The sequence below is a fragment of the Leopardus geoffroyi genome, chromosome D4 (assembly GCF_018350155.1).
Source record: "Leopardus geoffroyi isolate Oge1 chromosome D4, O.geoffroyi_Oge1_pat1.0, whole genome shotgun sequence".
NCBI lineage: Eukaryota > Metazoa > Chordata > Mammalia > Carnivora > Felidae > Leopardus > Leopardus geoffroyi.
In genome coordinates, this window is record NC_059342.1 from 78926507 (window position 1) to 78951618 (window position 25112).

Genomic DNA, 25112 nt, shown 5'->3' on the forward strand with positions numbered 1-25112 from the left:
GAAATAGGGGGCGAACGCAGGTGAATCCGTGGCTGAACTAGTAATGTTTTCAGGAATCCTTTGTAAGGCTTCAATGGACACTGAATGATGCTGTCCTGTTAATATGCATTTGTTTTTTTTTGTTTTTTTTTTAACGTTTATTTATTTTTGAGACAGAGAGAGACAGAGCATGAATGCGGGAGGGTCAGAGAGAGAGGGAGACACAGAATCGGAAGCAGGCTCCAGGCTCCGAGCCATCAGCCCAGAGCCCAATGCGGGGCTCGAACTCATGGACCGCGAGATCGTGACCTGAGTCAAAGTCGGACGCTTAACCAACTGAGCCACCCAGGCGCCCCAAAATGCATTTGAAATAAAGTTCTTTAGGACCCCTCTCAGCCCTCCTTGCCTTGGCCGTCTCTGGCAATGGCATTTGATGAGGACAGCTTCATCTCAAAGAGTCTTGCCTCCCACATTTGTCTCAGCAGAAAAACCGTATTACCACCCCCTGCCAGGTAATCTATTTTTTTTATCTTTCTCCTACATTCCTACATTTCTTTTTTTTTAATTTATTTCTTTTTTATTTCTTTTTTTTTTTTTTTTTTTTTTTTGAGAGAGAAAGCGTGTGAGCAGTGGAGGGGCGGAGGGAGAGAGAGAGAGAGAGAGAGAGAGAGAATCCCCAGCAGCCCCCATGCCCAGCGCCAGACATGGGGCTTGATCTCATTACCCGTGAGATGATGACCTGAGCCCAAATCAAGGGTCAGACGGCTAACCCACCGAGCCACCCAGGCGCCCGTGATTTTCTTTTTTTAATGGCCCTTCTGCTTTGTGCATATGTTTTTTTAGAGTACCGGCCAAGACTCCTCACAGGTCCTCCGCCTCTCATGTGCCCATAGACTCAGAGCCTATCAAATCCCATAAGAAATTTAGCTTATCCACTATCACACAAACTGAAAGAAACGTACTTGCTTAAGGCAGAGGTCTCTGTCTCAGCTCTCGGAATTCTCTTCCAGGTTAACCTTTGGGTTTCTGTCCACTGCCCACCAGAATCTCCTCAACTTTGGGGTATTGCTAAGTCCCAGAACGGAGACGTGTGAACCGACCGCTCGGAAGCGGTCATGTATCCTAGATGTCTGCCCTTCCTCTACCCAAATCAGCTTGCAATCTGTAACTCGGCTGCTCCGCATTACCCCCAGGATCCATTATTTCTCATCGAGGTTCCCACGGGCTCATTTGCAGGACCTGTGAAAGGCTCGATGAATTATATCTCCGGGCCAGTGTTGGGTTAACCCTTACAAAGGGTTCTAGCTGTTCGGACGAGCCATTTACTTGGAGCCCCGTCGCTTCGACCTTTGCAGTTTAGACAAAAACGATTTCATCTTGCCTTTGTTAATTGCCTTATGAATCTACCTCCTCACCGGAGGGGGGATACAGTCTCCTAGCTTCTCTCAAAGAGACCCCGGCATCGTTGGATACATCTCTGCACCCGGTGAGAAAATCTCCACACACTGAGAACAAGAGTTGTTCGGAATGATGTATTTTGTGTCTGCACCGGGTTTCTGTTCCCACGCGTGTCCTCCACTGGGTAGCAGACAGGCCCAGTAATTTAACCCTCTTAACTTTCTCAGACCCAGTCCTGTCCAATCTATTCTCTGCAAGGCCACCTGCAATCTCTGAAACATAGTTCCTTTGAGACACAGAGATCCCCTTCACCCTCATATGAAAAAAAAAGAAAGAAATTAATTTCACATTTCCTCAGCCTCATTATCTTCTTAATTGTCTTCTTGGCCCCCCTCAGTAGCAAGGACTGTCTATGGATTTCTAGGCAGCCTTTTTAGGCCACTGTGTTCCAGGAGGACAGTGGGTTTCATGCTACCACTGAATCACTCTGCTATTAAGAGTCACCATGGTGGTGTATCTATCCCATTCAGCCACCGTGGACTGAGTCAGTGAGGTACGACTTCTTTTTGATTTGCTCATTTTTGAGAAGATCTCTAAACATTATGGCGAAGTACGACCATCATGTGCATCTCTCCGTGCTTGTGCAAGAACTTTGTCATGAGTGATTTCATTGAGCTGGGGGAAATCCCTCGGTGAGACAGGCCACTGTTTGGTCCTTTCCAACTGGCAGCAGGCAAGCCCAGAGAGGGGAAGATATGTCCTTAGGGTGCTCCAGAAACACAGCGAGAGGAGCTGGGACTAGAATTGGGTGCCCCGAGCCCATGTGCTCTGACTGTATGAAACTGAAAATGAATGGAGATATAAAATGAAGAGATATGGTCTCATCTCCAGACCTTTTAGTCACGGCCATCTTTCTCCTCCCCCCCCCCCCCCACCACAACCACCATCACATGATCTAATCTTCACCTTCCCCAAACTCTCATAAAACTTCTGAAATGAGAGTTGTCGGTCTACCATGAACGATCATTACGGATCTGCAGATCTCCTCTGTTCGATTGCCAGCCCCTGCCAGGATTCATCACCATATCTACCAGGCCATTTTGTCCAGGGCCTTTCCCAGCCAAGATATGCAATAAAGATTTGGTGACCCAAAATGACTCTGGCTTTCATTTGGTTTTACCAGACTTCATTTCAATTACCCTCTCTCTAGGTGTTCATTCTCTTCCTCTTTTTCTGTCCATTTCCCCCTCTCCAATTCTCCCCATCCCTTTAGAGCTGGGTATGGGCAGAGGGTGCAGCACCCAGGGCAGGACTAGAAATGAAGAGCAGAACTTACTGAAATGATGGACTAAAAATGGACAACATGAGGGGCGCCTGGGTGGCTCAGTCGGTTAAGCGTCATACTGTTGATTTTGGCTCGGGTCATTATCTCGTGGTGATGAGATCGAGCCCCACGTTAGGCTCTGCACTGAGCATGGGGCCTGCTTAGGATTCTCTCTGTCTCTCTCTCTCTCTGTCTCTCTCTCTCCCTCCCTCTCCTCCCTCTACCTCTCTCTTGTGCACACATGTGTATGTTTCTGCTTTCTCTCTCAAAGACAAAAAATGGACAGGATGGTAACCTGTCGAGGGTACTTGACGCTGAGTTTCTATCAGTCTCCACACTCTTCGCGTTGCAGTTCTCAGGCTGTCCGCTCCCCAAGCAGGGACATTTTGAGGGGGAGGGTATTTCTAGACTTTTTATTCCCGCATCTTTTAGAAGACCTTTTGATCTAGTCCCTAACTACCTCTCTTATTTCCATCTCATGACATTCTCCTTCTCGTTGGAAAGCTCTGGCCACACGATCACTTGGATCTGCTAAGCTTCCACGTGGCTAGTGACTTCACCTTTGCTGTCTCTGCCACATGGCTGGCTTCCCCTCGCTTAAACCAGTCTAATGTCACGCCTTCGGAGAAGTCTCTCCCGACTACCCTATCTAAAGCTACACCATCCACATTCCTTTCTAGCCTCTTGCCCCAAATTATTTGCATGACATTTACTACTACGTGAAATGATTTTGCTCATCTCTTTGTTTACCATTTATTACCCGTCTCTTCCCACTGGACTACGAGCTTCACGAAAAAAAAAGGACCATGCTTGTGCTACATTACTCATGCCCATAGCTGTGCCATTCAGTCCATTAGCTACTCATCACAAACAGCTACTGACATTAAAATTAAAATTAGATTAAATCAAAAACTCAGTCCATCAGTAACACTAGCCACATTTCAAGTGCTCAGCAGTCACATGTGCTTAGCGGCTACCATAATGCATAGCACAGAGAACATATCCATTACCTAAGAAAGTTCTACTTGATAGCACTGGTCTAGAGCAATGCTTGAGAAATAGCTGTCACCTAATAAATATTTGTTGAAAAAATGAAGGAATCAATGTCCCTTTTAATCCTCACTCAATTTTAGGTCACCCTCCCCCTTTTTGGGCTTCTAAACCCTGTAAGTGTGATCCACTAGAGAATGCCCAGAGAACAACATTGAGCTTGGTGTTGCAGGATCCAGGGCTGTGGAAACAGGCCCTTCTGGTCTGAAGAAGAATATCTGTGTTGACATGATGAAGCTTCCGTGATATGGGAAGAACTGAGATTCGAAGAGACTTGTACTTGTGTCATATGATTTGAGAGACTTACGATAAAAGGCAGATTTAGGGTCACAGTGAGAACACATCCCAACAAAGCTCTCCCAATACACCACAGGTTGGTTTGTGAGATAGTGACTTCACTGTTGCTCAAAGTGCTAAAAATGAGACTGAGTGGACATGTGTTATGAGTATTCCAAAAGGGATTCTTGATTCTTGAGTAAGGAGAAAGATCTGGTTATTCAGAAACCTTAGAACACTAAGATTCGTTGATCAAATGATTCCATGAGTCCTTCATAACATCAATTTCAAAGGGTCAATACTATGCTCTCAGCTATACTGGAATCTGCTGAACAACCCAGTCCTGTTGGTCATCCACAACGGTTACCATTAACTCAGTGGTCCCCAAGAAAGAGTAGAGGTGCTGAAGCAAGAAGGAGTCAGGTTCCACTTCTGGCTGTGCTGGTCGTGTGACCTTGGGCAAGGGACCTAGCCAGCATGAGTTTCACCTTCTTCTTCTGTAAAAGGGCTGTATCTGCCTCACTGGGTGGAAAGGAAGATTGAATGAGAAGAAAACTAAAGACCCTGGAACACAGTAGGGCAATGTTTATTCCAAGTAGGGCATAATTTCATCCATATGTATCATCGATATCCCTATATTGATAGTATAGGTAGCATGATTTGAAACCATGATTGTATTGCTTTGCGAGAACATGAAACGATTATCGGAAAGAGAAAGAATAAGAGAGAGAGAGAGAGAGAGAGAGAGAGAGAGAAGGATGACAGCTATAACTGAGCCTAGCCTCAAATGCCATAGCAAACATTTACAGAGCAACTACTATGTGTCAGTCCCTGGAGATAAAAGAAAATATTCCTACTAAGACCCTGTTGAAGAGACATACATCCGCAGAGTTACAAAACAGGGCAAACAGGGATAGAAGCTAAAATAGAGTTTCAGGCAAAATTATATGAATGAACAGGGGAGAAAGATTTATTCCAAAATAAGATTTTGGGAAGACTTCTTGGCAGGGTCATTTGAGCTGGATGTTAAAAAGTGGAGGTTGAAGCTGAGGGATGGAGGAGAGAAACATAAAGGTGCTCCTTGCAGATGGGGTTAGCATGGGAAACATGAGGGGGGATTATTTGGAGAATGACATTTGAAAATCTGTCCTCTTCACACGACCCCCATCTTGTCTTTAATATGATTACCAGAAGTCCAGCGGCCAATTTATTAATCTTTGGATTTTAGCAAGGGGAACGCAGGGAGAGAAGGGCGGGTTATGTCTAATCTTAGTGGCCTATTCGGGTGATAAGTACTCATGATTTCACCTAAGGAATTGGGAGGGGGCAAGCTAGAGGGTGTCAAACAGAAAATGTCTCTTCACACAACCAAAGGCCCTTCCAGAAAAACGGGAAGACTTTGTGGTCAACAGCATAAACTCTTGCAAGCACGAAGACATTTTATTTGGACTGACCAGGGGAGAAGGTTTTTTAAAGTCCCCACCTGTACCATTTCGAATGTATTCATTGCAGCCTGAGCTGGGCCATGGAAACTCAACGGGGGCCCAACAGCTGATTTGGAATCTCTGAGCCAGTTCTCCTCGGTTGAAATGGAGTCACAGCTCCCCCTTCTGGGAGCTAAAGTGCCATCCAGCCTCGGAAAAGCCTGTGTGGAAAGGCTGTATTGCAGATGGGCCTGAAACCCCCATGTTTTTCTCAGTGCTCGCCTGCACCCCAAAATGAGCATCTAGGACTCTGGGAGCACTTTTGCGTGGGCTTGGCTCTGACTTCTCAAGAGCCTATCCTTCACAGGGATTTACATTCCCCTTCTCTGGGATGATGAGTCCCAAGTCTTTGTGTGGGTGATGCCTTTATACAGGGGAACACAATTCGGTGCGGAGGTTGAAATTCCCTTTTGGGGACTATAGCAAGGAGGAAAGGTTTCTAAATCTGCATGTGCACATGTGTGTATGAGTGCACGTACACACGTGTGCTTGGACATGTTCTTGTGACTGCAGTATGCATAACTGTATAGGGCAAGATTCTCATTAATATAAAGAAATTAATTTGCCTGAAGTATTTGCATTGGTAGATGGGTATACACTTAGCTCTGGAAGGCCAAGAATTCCTTAATAAAGAACTCAGGTACAGTCCGATGCTCTGTTGGATTCTGTCCACCAGTCATAGTATTGGGTCCCTGCCTGTGTTGTAATTCTCTGAAGCCACCGGAGAAGGAATGGATGGTGTGTGTGTGTGTGTGTGTGTGTGTGTGTGTGTGTGTCTGTGTGTGTGTATCTGACTATCTGTCTCTCTGTCTAGTGGGGAGAGTGACTGAGGCATTGGATCCCTTCTCTCCGGGGTCATGTTTATAGATGGAGCACCTCTGAAATGAGAAGTTTGAAGACGGGAGACAGTGATTGTCTTGGGTGGGAGCACAGTGGCCGGTTGGGACTGGGGAACAATACATAGTCCCCGGGCAGTATGGTGAAGTGGAAAGGACATCAATCTGGGTGTCAGGCAGACACCCGTCATAGGTTCTAGCCCTGGGCATACCACGAACTTGCTAGAGAATGCTGTGGAATTCTCATCCCCTCTCCGGGCCACAAGTCCTGCCTGTCTGCTCTTTAATATTCCTTCCAGCTTTAATTGTCGCTGAATTGAAAAAGAAATAAAACGAGAGTGGATCCTAACACAGGGTGTCCTCCTCTGACTTTACATCCCCACACAAAATGAACCAGGGGGCCCTGCTCTGACATGAGTTTCCTGAAGCAGATTCCTTGTGGCCCCGTGAGGGCTGCAGCCTGAGGTACAAGTGCCTGCAGGCAGCACGGTCACCCACCCGCCAGGGCAGGTCCTTGCAAACACATGTTTGCTTTTATCTTGCCTCAGAAGCTACACGCGCGTGCACATATGCACACACACACACACACACACACACACACACACACCCCTATCATTTTTAAAACACAATTATATTTCTACTTTTCTTTTCCCCAAAAGGTCTTTTCAGTGGCTCCTTGCCAGCTGGGGTAGACGAGGGGCCGTCCCAGCATCTCAGCCCTTGTCCTCCACTAGCCTCCATGCCTGGCGGCAGAACGGCTGCCTCTTACCTTGGGAAAGTAACAGCTGCCGAGTCTGGAAGCCATGCTAACAGCAGTAAAACTCAGCATTTTTGCTGAGTAGGGCAAGCCTTTAAGAGGCAGCCGGGAATCAAATCAATGGCTGGCCCCAGAGTCCAAACCCAGCAGGACCTAGCCAGGGTGGCCAGGGGACTTACCAAGAGAGCCTCCTGGGAGGTGGAGGAAAGAGGAAAGAGAGACCTGACCCAAACTGTCTTCCTTACTGACATTCTCCCCACCGCCGCCACCGCCCGCCCCCCACCCGTGCCCTTGGCAGTATTTTGGAGCCTAGCAAGAGATGTGAGGTGCAAATCGATAGCAGTTTAAGTCAATTACGGCCACATTCTGCCATGAATTCCCCACCCACAACCATTCCCACATTGTGGATCTCCCTCAGCACTGAAACACACACATGCACACACACACGCACACACACGCACACACGCACACACAATCTCTCTGCTCTCCCATCTTCCTCCTAACTCCAGTGGAGCCATAAGGAGGCACAGTTTATGAAGAGATTCTCTTGGGGCTTCCCAGGCCTTTCTGAAATGGGGAAGGGAAGCAGGGATCTCTTGGGGAAGTGCCCCATCCATCTCCTTCCACGTTACCCACAGCTGCCCCCCATATGAAATTTTCCCTGTGATCCTGTGTAACTATGATGGATGAGCAGGTCTCTGAGGACTCTCCTCCTTTCCCTTTAGGGGGATACATGCAAACTTGCTCAGATCATCCCCCAAAGCACCAGTACCAGGAGGCGCTGTCCTGCTGTTATGATTACACATGGAGAGGCATGGTAGACTCTATCCCAGACTTGCCAAGCCCCAGATAAGGAGCCCACCGCTGACTTCTCTCTCTGTCACCCACTACCCAGTGACTCCAAATTCCCATCAGAATCCTGGAGCCTGCCCAGTGTGGAATTTAAAGTGACAGCATGTCATTGCCTCAGGGTTTGGCCATTTCTCTTTCATATTAAACGATGAGTCCAAGTCTACCAGGTCTCCAACGTTTGGAGGAATTTTCCTCCCAGGGTATCAATATTGGGGTAAATAAGGTGCTGTCCTTATCCCTGGAATGCTCCCCAAAACCCAAGCCCAGAGCGCCAAGAAGAAGTCCACAGCGGGTCTCCCGATGGCTACGTGATCCTATAGTAAGGATCCCATTCCATGTAAGCTGGAAAGACCTAATTAAAAAGACACACAAGTGCACACATACAAACACATACGTACAAACATGCACACACACATCGCGCCTTAAGTAGGTTATAGGACCTCTCTTTACCTCCTCCCCGACACACACACACACACACACACACACACAGAGCACAGCACAGCACAAACACGCATCAAACGCAAACGACGCTGTACACGCAAACACACACTAGCACCACATCAAGTTCCCACCACGGTACACACGTCGGGAGCGCGCGGGGAGCACACACACCACTTACTAAAACCCGCATTTAACCCCTTGCGCCCCAGAAAGCAGAGCCCTCCCCCTCCAAGGAACCTGCGAGGACTTGGAGGCGGCTGGGCGGCCGACGGAAGAGACGAAGGGTGACGGGAGGGGGAGGGGAGGGGCGGGCGGGGGCGCCCCGAATGCGGTCAGGGGCCGTCTCCAAGGGCAGCGGGGCTGGCGGGCGCTGCGCCCGGCGCCGCCTTACCTGGAGTCAATGTCCGTCTTTGGCGGAGAGCTGCGGGAGGACGCTTTTTATTCGGCTCGGTGGGAAGTTGGGAGAGCCCTGCGTCCAGCTCGCATACCGGGAACGGCGCGGGGACTGCAGGCGTGGGGGTACCTGGCTCCTAGCAGCCTGGCTCATACTCAGCCGTAAAGTCCCCTCCGCTGGTCCCGAGGACAGGCATGAATCCCGGCTCCGGAAGGCGGTCACTACTCCCTCAGCCTCCCGGCTCTCTCGCTCTCGCTTTGCTCTCTGGCTCGCTCGCCCGCTCCCTCGCTCCCTCGCTCGCTCGCTCGTTCGCCTGCGCTTTCCTCCTCCCCCCTCCCCGCGCCAGATCAGTTCACAGCCGTGGGGACCGGGAGCGAGGCGGCCAGCGAATGGAGAGGGAAGTCCAAGTGCGCCGCGGTCTCCGGGCGGGGAGCAGTGGAGGCCGGGCTACGCGGGAGGAGGGACTTACCCGGCGACGGGCGAAAATGAATGGGGGAGCGGCTGCCGGGGGCGGGGAGGGAGGAGCCTAGAGCCAGGGTTTATTCTGAGGAGTGTTTTGTACATCTTTAGGCGGAGGAGGAGAAGGGAGAGGAGGAGAGAAATAAGGCCTTCTCCGAGGGAGGGGCGGCCTGGGTGGGCTGAGGCTGAGCCACTGGGGAGTCTAGTGGGTCTGGGGATAGGGTGGCGTGTCTCCGTGTATGAGCGCCCAAAGGGACTTTGTGATGTGTGTGTGTGTGTGTGTGTGTGCGCAAACCCTGCGTCGTGGTGTTTCTAAGCGTGTCTGTAGCTGTGTGCGTCGCGACTTATATGAGTTTTTCCGGGTATGCGGGTGCTAGTGCGTCTGTGTGTATCTATTCGAGTGTGGTTTTGTCTGGGGAGGTGACTGTGTGGGTCCGTGTGTATCCGTATGCCTCTGTATGCGTGTTTAAGACTGTTTGTTTCTCTGTATGTGTAGGCATGAGCCCCACGGAACCTCCCAGAATTAAGCAAGTGCTTCTCGGAGCAAGAAGCTGATAGGACGCAAAGTTCTCTAGATACAACCAGAGAAGGTATGGGGGCGAAGGCATTAATACAGAGACCCAAAGACTCCGAATTTAGCCTGAGGTGCAGGCTGGGGTTGCTGACGTGGGGCCTCTCCCTGAAGCAGCAAAGAAGGCCAGTACACGATCTAAATTCTCACGCAGCGCATATTCTCTATGTTTGCTTACTTTGCTTCTTCTTATTATTTTTTTTTTAATTAAAAAATACCAGCAATGGAGATTGCTAGTTCCTGGAAGCTTAGGCAAGGATAGGTAGCGTCAGTGAAGCTACCAGATGGAGGGGCAAAGAGTAATAAGGAAAAGGTGATGAAAAATTTAAAGGAAACTAGATTCGGTAAAAGTGTCAGCTCCCGCAGGTTAGAATCCTGTCTATGATCCTGGCCAAATTAGTTACCTCTTAAACCTTAATTTCCTATCTGTGTATTCGAATAATATAACTGCCTATCTAGCATGGTTGGTGTAAGATTTAAATGAGTTAATTTATGTGAAAAACACTTAGAATACTCCCTGACACCTTGTGAGTGCCTAAAGCATGCTATCTGTGATTATTATTGTTATTGTTATCATGTTGGGATTATTCAAAGAGTGTTAGGAAAGAGACATGATAACTAGGGAGGTCCAGAAGGGTCTAGGAGCTCGTGAATTAGAAGTCTTGAAACAAAATGGAAGAGAAATTCTGGAGTGAGGAATTGAGAACTTGAGAAGAAATATTTAATTGGCAAAGGGGGGAAAGAAAAAGAGAGGAGGAGAGAGTGCCCTAATCCGAATGAGCTCCAGCCTCAACAGTGCAGGACTGAAAAGAGGGGGAACAGAAGAGGGGAGCGGTAGCCTGTCCAAATCTCTCCGCGGTGTCTCCTCCTCCACGCTAATTCAAAGGACACGCATTCAGCACCACGGACAGCTCTCCAGCCACTGACCAAGGGAGCGCTTTCTCTGTACCTGGGGGAAGGAAACTTGTTCTGCTTGAACAATTTTTTTCCTTCCCTAGGCTTGTGGCCCAGGTTCAGATCCTGGGCAGTGGTTCCCAAGACAGTTCTGTCTTTGATTCGAACCACAAAGAAAAACACTTGCAACACACACTGCATGTCCTGTCCATTTCAGTGTGAAGCTTCAGGTGGCTCTCTATCTCCTATCCCTTCCTGCTTCATTCTTTTGTTTCTTCTCCCTCTCTCTCTCTCTCCCTCTCTCCCCCCCCATCCCTTCTTTTATTCTTTCTTCCCTTTCCCTCTGTTTTTCCATCATTCTTCAGCTCAGATATGCCTCCTTGAGTGAGAGTAGGCAACAGCAGCCCTTCTGGGAATGCAGTTCTGAAATCAGTCTGAAACAACCTCGTTAGGCAGCTTCAGAGGACAACCGAAGAACAGACTGATTCCTCGTAGCTATTCTCTTCTAATCAATCTCCCAAGATGGGTTGTGGTCCAGATGCCTTAGAAAGAGGGGATGTAACACTCTGGAACATTTTCCCATCTTCCTCTCCTCCACTTCACATAGTTAATATTTCCCTCAGGGAGCACAGATCTCTCCCCAGATCCAACCACTGTCAGACAGGGAGAAAGAGAAGATTTTTCTTCTTCTTCTTCTTCTTCTTCTTCTTCTTTTTTTTTTTTTTTTTACTTTTCCATGCACAAGGCATTTCATTTGGGTCTTCCATAAATTATCTTGTATAATTCACAAAATGCTATGAGGTATGAGCTAGGTAATATGACCCCATTTTCACGTCATAGGAAATTGGAGCTTGGAAAATGTGAGTAGCATGCCAAGGTATAGCTAGCGAGTCAGTGATGGAGTCAGGAATTCCACACCCAGATCTAAGTCCAAACTCTTCACCGTGTCCTCTGGAAATAATGCGGGAAGCCTTGGGGTGATTGGAAGAGCTCAGAATTTAATGGGGTCACCACAACAAAGCCTAAGTATCAACTTAAATGGCTGAGACCATTGCATTTTCTCTACCAATGGAGTATTTATCAATTCTTGTCCCTGGAGGAGGAGGAGGCGAAGGCTTTTCAGGGGCAGATTTAAAACTCACCCGAGCCTTATGATTTCTGAGTTTTGACTAAAACTCCAACCTTTCCAGGTCTTAGTTCATTTGCATTTGGCTATGTTTAGCTTCCCTGTTTCTATGAAGAAAGGCTAAAAGGGCCATTTAAAAAAAAGTCTCCAAAGACTCCTTGGCCATCAGAAAAGTTCTCAGTGCAAGGCATTCCTAATGACTTATGGAGAAAGCAATCGGAACCATATGGATAACATTTCTACAGAAATACACACGGGTGGGAAAAGGTTTAGAGGCCAAAAATATATTTCTTTTTTTTCTTCTTTGCCAAAGAAAGAACATTTAAGGCAGCTTGAGATATGTGAGAAATGTCTTGTTCTTTCTTTGGGGTGGGTGTTGGTGAGCAGCTGTTTGCTATTTCCACTAAATTTACCAAGGGCTTGCATGGGGAAAAGGTGCCAAAGGATTAGGGTAGACTTAAGAAAGAACTTCCTGTCTGTAGATCTTGGTTGCTACTAGAATGAAACCATTTTCCAAGGACATTTAATGTGACAATGTGATGGTTCCTTTTTAGTCTTCCCAGCATGGTGATTTGATAAGCAATGGATCATATTTTTAGAGTTGCAGACCCTTTTTAGAACCTCACATCGCCATGGGCCCTCTCTCTCTTATGAAAAGTATATTTACAAAAATGCCCACAAAATTTGTCATTGAATTTCCTAGAATCTCTTCTCACCATTCTCTTTTAAAGATGTCTACACCTGGACCCCCACTTTAGAACCTCTCAAGTAGATACATTTTCTGGTCTCCAGCCTGACCTTAGATCTCATAGGTTGTTGCTTCATTTAGGTTTGAGCTGAAGAAATTGGAAAGGGGAAACCAAAAAGTAGGTAAACAACCTTTTCCAGGAATAGACGAGAAATATAGATAAATGTTCCATGATGAAATGGAGGTTCCACTTCCCCCTCCTTAAATAAAGATAAGATTTAAACCTATTTGTGCAGGACTCGGAGCCACCTGCCGCTGCCTCGAAAGCTTAAGTTTACTACTTCTGTCAAATCTCAAAGGAGTTAAAATCCCTTAATCTGGGGTGCTTTGGGTTCAGAACTGACTGAACAACTCCAGAAAGAAGCCCACGTTTGTTAAGTGCCGACTGAAGGTGAGGTTGTGTGAAGGATTCAGAAATAAATATCTTTTCTGGTCTCTGTTTTCTAAAAGTCTGAAGTCCATTGCCAAGCCATACTTATCCCTAAATAATCACAATGCACCATAGAATGTTGCTGGCGTATGCAGGGTCTATGGGAAATGTTGCAAGAGAGAAGAGGAGAGAAAGTTTGCCACTGCATCAGGCATAATATTTTGCACCCATCGAGAGCTATTTTTACTTTGTTTTAAAAGCAGTTGTATTAATAAGAACTAATATTTATTGAGTGATTACTATGTATGAGCAACATTGAAGCCTTCCACGTCTCCCATCTAGGTTTTTATGAGCATGTTCTCACTGAATAAAAATGCCACGTGCCATTTGGTGCGCTCCCTCCCCCTTTTGTTCTCCCTCTCTCTCCCTCCCTCCCCCATCTCTTTCTTTCCCTCTCTATCTCCCTCTCTCTCTCTGTCTCTCAACTCTCTCTCTCTCTCTCCAGCAATGCTTCACTTTGTGTGACCAAATCTGACCCGTTCTTAAACATTTAGTTTACGTGCCATATCCTCTATCGATTCAATTAGGGTAAAACAAATTTTACCATGAACTGTACAAGGCTGTGCATGATCTTTCTCCTTAATATCATGTCTCCCCCTTCATTCCAACCACACTGACCCCCTTCCAATTACTAGAGTTTACAACTTTTTTTTTTTAATGCCCCTTGGACTTTGTGCTAGCCAATTCCTCTGTCAGAAGCCACTTCCCATTACTAGCCAAGCTCTGCTTGCTAAGTATCAGGGTAAATGTCACTTCCCAGACCGTAGACTAAGGCAGGTCCCCTGCTACTAGGTCTCTCACAACTCGTAATGTGTCCTTCATAACGTGTATCATCATTGTGTTTAAAGTTATGGGTGATATTTTTAAATGCATGTTTCCTGAGCTAGAACTAAAAATTACAAGCACAAAGGATATCTTCATGATGAGATCTTGGCACATAAAAATATAGTGAACATGCATTAACCATGCCCTATGTCCTAGGAGCCACTCTGTGTGCTTCACAAATATTCTTTCTTTTAGTCCTTCAAACTGTCTTTAATATCCGTATTATTGGTATGATCATAACCCCCATTTTAAGATGAGGTAAAGTGAGAAGGTTAAACACATTGCCCGATATCACGTAACAGAGCCAGGAGTCAAACCCAAGCTACCCCGCTACAGACACCAGGCCCATAGTCCTTGTGCTACCTGGCCTTTTATATGGGAGGGGACCGTTATGCATTTATCGAGTAAATAGGAGTTCGGGAGTTCTTCCTAAGCCCGTCAATCTTTAGCTATATTGATACTCTTTACTTTCTGCCTTTGATGCTTATTTGCATATGTGAACCTTGATCTTAGTGTTCCCAGTTATTGACTGTGTTCTTTCAGCAAACAAGTCTGGAGACTTGTCATTACCTACTAATACCACGAGTTGCACCCTTCCTGGTCTCCCAACAGGCTCCCCCAGCCACTAGAATGCATGCTTCCAGACATGAACACATGCATTCCGGTTTTGCTAGACAATCTCTCTCTCTCTCTCTCTCTCTCTCTCTCTCCCTCCCTCTCTTCCCCCCCCTCCCTCTCCCCCTCCCTCTCCCTCTCCCTCTCCCTCTCCCTCTCCCTCTCTCCCTTTCTTTCTGTCTTCCCTCTACCTTTCATGTTGCCCAAGTTCCAGCTTCCTTAGGTCTGAGCTTGCCTAGGCCATTACCCTGGTGACATATGATTTCTAAAAAGGAAGTTAGAAAAGGTGTCCAGAAAAATACTATCTTATTGGCTGAGGCTCAAGGGATATCCCTATCGCAAATTTCAATATTCTACTTGAATTAATAACGCAGCATATGTAGCCCTTTTGAAATCTCAGATGGTCTCTCCCTTGTTTTACTTTGTTTTTAGGAGCCTCTATTTTTGCAATGACTGAAAGATGAGGTAGGCGTGGCAGGTAGCCCCACTTTACAGAGGAAGATAACAGGCTCAAGCACTTAGTATAATGTACAGAAGGGTAACACGTAGCAATGAGGGACCCACGACTTTAACCCAGGTATTCAAACTCATAGAGGCTGGTTACTGGTTCCCTTTATTTTCCTGTTAAACACGGAGTTGGTGGTTTAATAATCAACCCATTCCGCTCTATTCTCTCTTGGCACCTCCCTCTTTGCAATTGGCTTGCCCTGCCCCTGCTCTCACTCTCTTCCACATTCCACTAGGGGGAGCCCTACATAGGCTATTGGTAGCTTTTGCCAGCCTCACATCCATTTACTCTTCTGCTAACAGCACCTTTATTTTTCTTTGGGAAACTAGCCTTCTAAGAGTCTCAGCTCATTTGATTCCAGAAGTGCTGATTCTACCCCCTAGCTCTAGGACACATGGTCAAAGCTGGCCAGGCAGGGTGTTCTATCCCAAGGGTCACTGTGATTGGTTTAGAGATGAGGGTTGACACAGATTGGTACAATGAGTCAGCCCCAGAACATTTACTGGAACCACGATTAGAAAGTACTCCTAAAAGAAAAATTAATAATAATGCACAAACTTATCTTGTAGAATCCAATCCTGGAGTTCTGAAAGTTACCTTTGCCATCACCATGAGGAGAACACACTGGGAAGAAGGCAACAAGAAAGAACACTTGTCTACAAAGTAGATCCAGAGGTGCCTGAAGTCATAGACAGATAGTTGGCTCTATGAGCCAATGACTTGCCTTGCTCTTTAAGCCAGTTTGATTGGGGTTTTTGTCACTTGCTTCCAAATGTATCCTGACTAATATAGCATTATAAATCAAGATGATTGAGTTTCAAATGTGGAACTTTGAAATATTTGATTTACAGAGACCAAAGTAGAGAGATGAACTTGGAGCCAGATGAATAGCCATCAATCCAGCTCTGTCTCTAGTAAGCCCTGTGCCCCAGACAAATTAAGTCTACGTGTCTTTCAGAGTCATATGTTCTCGGTGAAAGTGGTAGGGCAGAATTCTAGATTGACCCTCAGTGACCCTTGTCTTTGTAGAATCCCCTCCTTTCAGTGTGTGTAGAACCCGTGCACAAGATGATATGTCCCTTTTGTGGTTATGTGATATTATGCAGCAGAGAACAATGGATAGTGTCTAGGAACTGTAAGTAGTCCCCACCTGACAGGTAGCAAGAAAACAGGAACCTCAGTCCTACAACTCCAAGGAGACGGATTCTGCCTACAACCTGTTCCCTCAGAAGAGGATACCAAGCCCTCGGTAACGATCGCAGCCCTAAAAGACCCCCTGATTTCCAACTCGTGAGACCCTGAGTGAAGAATCCAGTCACTCCAGGAAACTTACACACATAACATTAACCCCTTCAAGCCTCAATGTCCTTATTTGGCAAATGACGATCCAATAACTTACCCAGAACCTTTTAATTAAACACCTTCTCTGAGCCAAACATCTGGTCTATAGCAGTGAACAGACAATTCCCCTTGGGAACATATAATCTCATTAGGAAGTAACATTTCTCCCAATAAGGTTGTTGTAATGATTAAATGAGATAAGCAGTTGCCATGAACACTGGCATGCAGTAAGCCTCTATCAATGAGTGCCAGGCTTAGATGTGTTACACCTCCAAAGAGGAATTACATAATTATTAATAACAGCATTTATTAAATGCTTACTTTGGGCCACGCATTTCTGTAACTGCTTTCCATGCATTAACCCATATAATCTCCACAAAAATCCCAATAAGTAGATGCTATGATCACCATCCTCAATGAGAAAAGAACTAGTAAGTATCAAACTAATATTTCAATTCATACAGTTGAACTCACAGTTCAATGTACTTAACCATGATTTCCTACCACTTCTAATGAGATGCCTTTAAAGCAAAGGGCAGAGAATTTCTTTATGTATTTGTTTTTTACATGGTGGCTCTCTCTCTCTACCCCTCCCCCACTCACACTCTGCCTCTCTCTCTCCTTCAAAAATAAATACTAACTTTTTTTAATTTTTAATTAAAAATCTTTATTTTTAATTAAAGAAAAAAATTTTTAAAAGGGGGGTGCCTGGGTGGCTGAGTCGGTAAGCGTCGGACTTCGGCTCAGGTCAGGATCTCGTGGTTCATGAGTTTGAGCCCCGCATTGGGCTCTGTGCTGACAGCTCAGAGCCTGGAGCCCCTTAGGATTCTGTGTCTCCCTCGCTCTCTAGAGCCCAGACCCCAATCAAACATGCCACCTCCACACCATGAATACCCCATACGTGACACATTCTGGCCAATCACTTGGCCAGAATTACATCACTTGGTCAGAAAGCGATTGGCTTAGACAAAATGATATGCCTTGTACTGCTGTTTCTCGTTGTTGTGTTTACTCGCCGCTTATTTTATATTTATCATGCACCAGAAAGGTAGCTAAGTACTTCACAAATATTGTCAATTTTAATAAAATAAAGAACTTAAAATTAGCGTCACAAAAAGCTGTGACTCAAGGTTGTCTCCCAGGTTATCTATGGCAACAGAATCCTGGCTGATAACGCTGCTTTGATCTTTTGTAGATGAAGAAACTGAGGATCTGAGAGGTAAAATGATTTGCTTACGAATACAATGTACCAAGAGCTGAAGTTTGCCTTGAAACTCGACCCTGTAAGTCTGTGTTCTTAATTGCTGCCCTCTTCTGTGCTCAGTCATGCTGGGCTACAGTTTTGCAACACTGTAACACGGAGACTGCATCCCCCAGCTGCTTGAGTCCAAAGTGATATCAAAGTGGCATATAAAAGCATTTTTTTCCAGTTTCAGGGTCACTGTTTTTGAGAAGGTATAGTTGGTTATTTTATGATGTGGATGTATCTTTCTATTACTGTTTATAATTTTTTCTATTGCAGTTAGCTTGAGGTTAGCTGATTAATCTGTATTTTGTTTCAAACCACCAGATATTTTCAGATCGTCAATATCTCTTGGTGTCTCCTCCCTGTTACCTCTTGTTCATCTCTTGCCTGGGGCAGCTATTGCTAATTGATGGTGAAACCCTCTCCCACAATACCCCGAAACAGTTTTTAGCACAGCCCTCTAGGCAGCAACTACCAATCAGTTAGATTTGTCACGGGAGATGAAACCTACGTGAAACCTACGTGTCATCTCAGCGTGTTCTCTTCCTGAGACGGGTGAAGGCCCTCTATAGATGTGAGAGATGAAAGCATGCCTGCCTGATGGCAAGATCAAATAGAAAGAATTATCTAAATTGTGAATTAAGGATACCTTTACCTTTCTACCCTGAAGGTCAAGCACTACTTGCCTTTTATCATTCTTTGTGTGTTATTGCAGATGTCAGCACACAAAATTGTTTACGGAGCCTGGGTCCCTGCTGCTGCTGCTTGTGAGAAATACAATATTTATGGAATCTGGAAATTTATAGATGTCAAACCCTCTTTCCTTGATATGTGCGAACCGAAGGCTTTCCTAGGGACAGGTATCCCAAGAAACACATTAATGTCTGTTTGATTAAACAACACGAGGGCAAACAAAGCCATGGCTAATGAATGTAGTCATTGTTTTCCTCTGCTAGGACATTTGCCTGTGTTAGATCTCGCTGATAATAACACTGTTAAATAATCAGACCATGATACAACCAAGCTCTATACTTTTCCATGCTAATCATCTCGCCGAATCACTACACACTCCAGGGGGCTGCAACAACTTCAGATGGGCTTTGAACGGGAGTAGTTAATCAAACTCGCTGTATCAATTAGCGCTCTCTTGCTTGTAAACGACAAGAAACTCATACGAAACTGGTTGAAGCGAAGAGAGATATTTGTCGCTTCTTGGAACCGAAAATAAAACAGACATAGAACTTGCTTGGGGTTTGGCCCCATGTCTTCAGGGTTCGTGCCGTTTCTCTCATTTCTTTCACCCTCTAGGTTGGCTAGAAGCCCGGGCAGACTTTCTCTACACATAGCTGGCAGATGCATGGTAACTCTTCCCCAAAGTCCCCATTAAAGTTCTAAGATTGGGTCCACCTGGCTGGGATAAGGTTGTGTTCCCACTGTTGAATCTCCATCATGGTCCTCTGATGCTCCAAATCCAGGAAATGACCCCATATCACCTCAACCAGATGGACCAAGGGGGAAAAGGTGGCTCTTTCCAAGAAAACTGGGGTGCTATTTATTACTGGAAACATAGAGAAGACAACCAATGTCCACACGGCCAGCCAGATTGACCCTAATCATATCTGGGTATTAGCCTCTCCTTGGAAAACACACACACACATAATTCTGAATTTCAATTTTTAAAACTTTCCCCTGGAAAACACCGTGCACGTTCAGGATATCACCTTCCCTATTGGTTGCCTCTCCCCCAGCAACTTCTTACAACCTGTTTTCTCACCTTCAACCTGGAGATAATATTTTCTTATGTTTTTTTTTTTCAAGGGTTGTTTCAGAATCCCAGAATACTCTATCAGAGAGATTGTTCAATACTGCTGAACCTCACACATTTTACAATTCAATGATCACAGTTAATTTTGAAATATTTTAATGATGTTATTAAACATCGCCAAAGAGAGTAAAAATTGATTTTATTTCTTCTTAACCTGACATGCCCAAACTCACAAGCATCACAAAGAATAGGAGAATATGTGCATGTGCTTAGGAAGTGGAAGCTAGAATTTAATTGTCTCTTTTTTCCTGTCTCAAGGAGACTACAGGGCATAATTCAAGTGTCCATGTAACACCAATACACCAGTTAACAATAACTTGCATGTCATTTTCCCACACTTTGATCTCTATCTGTTTCTTTGATATATTGGTTTCTTTGAAGTACATGGATGGCCATGTCTAATCAATATGTTGAAAGATCTATGAAATCAGCATGTAAAAGGAAAGAACCCAAATTAAATTCAGAGGGCTAAGTTCTCCGTGTAGCTTTTCTACTCTTTCAGTGATGTGACCCAACGATGGTTAATTTTATGCGTCATCTTGACTGGGCCACAGGGTGCCCGGATATTTGGTCACCTGCAGAATCTTGGGACTGGTCGGCTTCCATAAGCACACGAGCCAATCCATATGTATAAAAAACTCCGTTACTCTGGAGAACCTAGACTCACACAAACCCTAAGGAAATTACTTAATCCCTGTGGGTCTTAGTTTTGAGAATATTAAGCAAAAACATCTCAAAGTACCTTTCACGTCTGCTAGCCCGTGACTCCACGAGCTGTGGTACGCATCTGGGACCCACGATTGCCACGTGGCAGCCTGCTATGTTACATCCAGGAGCTACAGACCCAGAACCAGGTGCCGCACAAGCTCTGATGCCAAGGTCTTGGCTCCATGGCAACAGCTGATACGTTTTTCGGATGACCTGGGCCCAAGGATGATAATGACCCACCTTCTACCCTACCACATCATCTGCAACCTTCTAAATGGTTTTAGTAAAAGAAGTCACAAAGCTTCTTAGATCCCAGAGAGGTATTTAGGGTTAGTGTATGAAATCAGCTGTATCATAAAACATTACAGGAAAATAGTTCCGTGTAGTTATAAAGAATTTCACGTTGTGATAAAGAACATACTTTTTGGAGCCAAACAGACTTGGGTTCAAATCCCACCTCTGCCATTAGTTCGATTGAGCCAGATTGCTCTGCCTCTCTGAATCTCACTTTCTCATGTGTATAATTGGCCCAGTAATATTTAGTTTAAAGAACTTAGCGAAGATTAAAAATATTGCTTCTTGGCATCATGCCTGATGTGCTTAATTCTCAAACCAGTATATGATGAAATCAGATTGTGTGTTATATCACTGTCAAGGGAATTAAGGTTCAGAAAGTAACCTAGACCTTATGGTTTTTAAATGGTAGATTAAGGATTAAAACCCAGAACCTAGGGGCGCCTGGGTGGCGCAGTCGGTTAAGCGTCCTGCTTCAGCCAGGTCACGATCTTGCGGTCCGTGAGTTCGAGCCCCGCGTCGGGCTCTGGGCTGATGGCTCAGAGCCTGGAGCCTGTTTCCGATTCTGTGTCTCCCTCTCTCTCTGCCCCTCCCCCATTCATGCTCTGTCTCTCTCTGTCCCAAAAATAAATAAACGTTGAAAAAAAAATAAAATAAAATAAAACCCAGAACCTAGAGTATCATCTGGCCCAAAGGATGCATTTAGCAAGAGTCTGTTGAGTGAATGAATGAATGAATGAGCAAAACCAACACACCTAGGTTCATCAACACCTCATCTTATCTTCTTTTTCCTCTTTCTTTCTGCATACAAAAATTAGAAAATCTAACACATAATGAGCAACCAGAATATGTTGTCTGCTTGGTGCATTAATGTGGGTTATGACCTAGCTGGACAATGGAAAATATTTCCCTAGTAGGCACCATGTTACCATTTTTTACCATATACAATGGGGAAGGTAGAGCCAATGAGTGAGAGGAAAAGCATTTGTTTGTTTGTTTGTTTGTTTCACTGTTTGTTTTAAAATTCAACCTGTTAAAAAAATTATCTGTAAACTGAAATGAACAGTAAGTGCTCCAGCAATGGCTGTTTCCCAAATCCCTGACAGGCCACCCAGAGGGGTCAAGATATGTCCTGCTTGCTTTGCCGATCTTCTTGGAAGGCAGCCCAGGGGTTCCCTGAGCAAGGGACCCTTCATTCCCCATTGACATTTTAGAGACAAGATTAGCTGCAAGTTCCCTGGATCAATGAGTCAGAATCAGACTCAGTTCCTTGTTCCTCTTGCTGTTTTCACAACTGTAGCTTGGAAGCTTGGAAGAGGCAGGGAGTTGCTTTTCCAACCCATTTTTAGGGCTTGCGGCATGCATTATTTTCAAGTTGGAACAACTACGTCTGTTCTTTACAAGCTCAAATTGGGTTGTGTGTCCTCCTGGAGAGCTATGTTGATACTCCACTGCTCTCCCAGTCTCTCATGGAATTTCAGCTGCATTTCTCCTCTGTAAACAAATACTACCCTAAGTTGTAATCCTATGTGATGGTGCCCAGAGCTCGTTGTGCGAACATCTGTCTCCTGGGAAATCGCCATCTACCTTAGATAGGATCAGCGGGCCTTGACTGCCTACTGAATTATCATAGGTCTGGACCCCGCCCACAGGCCTCTGCACAAACACAGGGGAATCCAGACCCCTCCCAGGGTTTCTGTGCTTTGAGAAATCCACGGGCACCTTTTCCACCCATTAATAGCTATGAAATGTCAGGATTAACAGATTGCATTGAGACGGTGTGGTTCTAGATTTTCAGTCTAGTCTGAAGACCTGAGATAACATGTTATTCCATTGGTGGAAGGGAGAGTCTCTGTTTTATTTTCGTTTTTGATTTTTGTTGTCTGCCGATGATACTCTTTTCAACAACCATCACCACTCTCCAACAATTTAAACTGCATAATCCTCATGCCCTAGTGAGCCTGCCAAATTTAGGACATGGTAGACTGAGCAAGGGTCTTATACACTTGGGTACATCTGCATTCATGCTGCACAAACAGAATCCTCTGGACTCCAACAGCATTCCAACTCTTGAACATTGTTATGCCATAAAAGAAGGGCAATGGGTTTCTACACTGGTCTGGTTCGCTCTCTTCCCGGCTTTATTTATCTGAGGGACAGAGGATGCCTTTAAAAGTTTCCACAGGGCACTGAATTACAGCCACAAGAACTTTTACAGGTCAAGTCCCGCCCTCATCTCCTTCCCATTTTCAAACTGATGTTTGAATCCCAGCTATCAAGGAACATAGTTAAAATGATTACGACTCCCAAAACTGAACTGGTATTACAATGTTTTCCAGGCCGCTGAATGGTTATTGCCACTCAGGAATACTGCTAGGAAAAGCATCCAGGACACAGGAAGGAGGGAAGATGTCTTCTCTTGGATTAGTTCTTGGAAGTAGCAGTAGCTAATCACATGTGGCTGTTGAGAAATAGAAGTACAGAAATACGGCCGCTATATGTACTGTGAGTCTAAAATATACACCATACAGCAAAGATACAGTATGAAAAGGAAATGGAAAATGTCCATACTGATGTTTATAGTAGTCACATGGTGAAATGACGTCTTTTTAACATATACAGTGACATAAAATGTTATTATAATTAATTTCGTTCATATTATTTTACTCTTTGTAATGTGGCTGCTAGCTGTTTTCAAGGATTTGGGGAGAGGGGATGGTCACTTTAAATTTTTTTTTTAATGTTTTATTTATTTTTGAGACAGAGAGAGACAGAGCATGAGCAGGGGAGGGGCAGAGAGAGAGGGAGACACAGAATCCGAAGCAGGCTCCAGGCTCCGAGCTGTCAGCACAGAGCCTGACGCGGGGCTCGAACTCACGAACCGCGACATCATGACCTGAGCCGAAGTCGGACGCTTAACCGACTGAGCCACCCAGGCGCCCCTTTTTAAATTTTGTTTAATATTTTATTTGAGGGGATGGTCACTTTAGATGAAGGTAATACAATGATTGGATCCTGAGAAGACCGCCTTGGTCGTGACCCTGGGGAATGAGTAGAGAATAAATAATAAATGATAAAACCAGTGCTCGTGTTTATTCTCACATATCCAGAACAATTTTATGGCGGCATCACTCACTGAATTCCCATTTGGAATGTCAAGGCACGGAGGCCAAGAAAGTTGAGGTGATACACTAAAAATCTAGCCACAGGAAATGGTAGAACTCGGAGCATAAACTCGGGTCTTTCCACTGTGGAAACCCAGGCTCTTTATCCTACCTCAGACTGCACCTTTCCGAAATGTATTTACTTTACTATAGCCAGTGGGCTAAAGATTTTCAGTTCTGATTCTTCGTCTTCTCCTCTTATCTCCTTCGACCCATCACTCACAGGACTGCGAACAGGATTTAATATTGTTATTTTATTTACTACAACCATTTCTGGCCCCTGCACTCTGCTTGATGCTGTGCGAAAATAGTTTGCCCTTTGGGAAGAGAGTGCTGGGTCTGTGCACCCCTCCATGCCTGTATCTGTGTTTATGAACCAGGCAGGGTACAGGGAGATAGCAAGTTGGCTAAGTATGGCTCCAGGGGGAGTGGATTTCTGGCTGAGTTGATAATGGAAAATGGAGAATTTCATCTCCAGGTCAGTGACTGAATCTGGTCCAGTCTTTCACTGTCTGCTCTATATGATTACTTGCTGGATAGAAGCTGGGATTTGGGACGTCCCCCAAAGATTCTTCTATTCTCCAAATGCTCCCCCTCCCTCCTCCTAGCGCATTTCCATGTCATTTTTCTTAGGCCTACTTTTCCCCCTAAACCTCTCCTCGTTAATTGGGAGTCCAAAGTTAATTCCCACTGACTTCACTTTTTCTCATACCTGAAATGAAAGGAAGAATTAAGGGCAAGTGGTATAGAAACACAGGATTAAGAGCCGCCTCTGATATTCTAATATGGTTATAATTATCATCATTAGGTCATATTAATTTAATAAAATATTTTATGTGATTTGTTCTGGAAACCAAGGTTTTGATCATGTTATAAAGGATTTTTGAGTTAATGGTAGTTATTAGGCTGCTTGATAATGTTGTCCACATATATCTGGCATAGAGTATCCGTTCCAAAGGACGGCACACCATGGTGCAAAGGAAAATTAATTAGATTCAGAATGAGTGGGCTTGCATTTATATTGGATTCTTCTGTTTACCTTATATTTGATCCTACCTATCTAAACATCAGTTTCCTTATGTATAAAATGTGAAGAATAGCTCTGTGAGTTTTTGAGTTGTCATATGACTACTCAATAAACAGGTTGCCTTGCCGGTCCGTGCTATCTTTTCTAGTATTTTGTATTTGAGAGTAGTGATCTCTACGGTGAGTAAATACACATCTCACAGACACAAAGATAATTCGTTTTGAGATTTTAGAAGAAAATATTAGAATTGTATTTCTAGTTTTCCCATCTTCCAGAGTTTATTTTCTTATGTATGTAGGTGACAACAAATATACTGTATCCATGTAACAATGTCAATAAATACATATATAGGAGTGTATATTTACGATATTTTAACTGTTAGGGATACACAATCAAAAGTGCTATCAAGACCACTGTTTTAAAAGAGCCTTTTAGGGGCGCTTGAGTGTCTCAGTCAGTTAAGTGTCCAACTTCAACTCAGTTAACCGTCCAACGGTTTGTGAGTTCGAGCCCCAAATCTAGCTCAGAGCCTGGAGGCTG

At 44.9% G+C, this 25112-nt stretch overlaps 1 protein-coding gene across 1 annotated transcript in view; it reads right to left on the reverse strand.

Moving 5' to 3' along the window:
- Positions 1 to 9234, reverse strand: part of BRINP1 (BMP/retinoic acid inducible neural specific 1) — a 176920-nt gene extending 167686 nt beyond the window's left edge. Inside the window, exon 1 of the mRNA XM_045470399.1 lies at positions 8789 to 9234. The gene's annotated coding sequence lies outside the window, so the exon portion shown is untranslated. The remainder of the gene's footprint in view (positions 1 to 8788) is intronic.
- Between the last annotated feature and the right edge of the window lie 15878 nt (positions 9235 to 25112).